Genomic DNA, 772 nt, shown 5'->3' with positions numbered 1-772 from the left:
TGGCTGTTTGAGTTTCAAGGAAGGTGTTTGCTTTGGAGACATCAAGGCAAGAAAAGTCAGTCCATTAGGGAAAACCCCCTTCTAGGATTGAAAGTTAAAGGGAACCTGAGAGCAGTCTAGTATGCTCCCTGATGACCACTGGGATCTACTTGTAATTGGAAGTGGGGGAAATGTAGCAATGAAGACATGGTCTGAGTTTGGACATATTCCACCGACACCTGTTTTGTTTGAAATGACAGCTAGAAGAGGAAGGGCTGGCTGGTCTGAAGTTTAGGGAGACATGTGAACTACTGAGCCCAAGACCACTGACCTAGCCTCTGGTGGCTAGGGCTGAGAGTGAAGCAACCAGCTAGTCTGAAGTACAGGGAGGTGTTCGTGAATGGCTAGGGTTGAGCTGAGCAGAACCTGACCAGATGAACATAAAGATGTTTGATATTGTGAGCAAGTGTCAATTGCTACAATTTGATGAATTGGACTTTTGCTTGTGGATGCAGTTGCTCAAAATTCCAACCAGAATGGAAGGATTCTTCATATCAAGGAACAAGCTTGTTTCCTCAGTGTAACTGGGTTGATTTTGTTGTTAAGTTCTGTCGAGTAGGTTCTGACTCAAAGTGACCCTGTATAAGGTCTCTGAGGAGCAGCTGGTGATAGGGATGGGCAATTTAGACATTGGCTATCAAAAATGGAGGGAAAAACAACAAAAAATGGCTAAAAAGAGAACTAGTGTCACAACTTGGTTTGCCTATTACATAAGGGGTAATGGAAGGATGTC

This window comes from Chrysochloris asiatica, unplaced genomic scaffold (genome assembly GCF_000296735.1).
Source record: "Chrysochloris asiatica unplaced genomic scaffold, ChrAsi1.0 scaffold00007, whole genome shotgun sequence".
NCBI classification, from domain to species: domain Eukaryota; kingdom Metazoa; phylum Chordata; class Mammalia; order Afrosoricida; family Chrysochloridae; genus Chrysochloris; species Chrysochloris asiatica.
The sequence above is the reverse complement of the archived record's forward strand: the minus strand, read 5'-3'. Positions refer to the sequence as shown.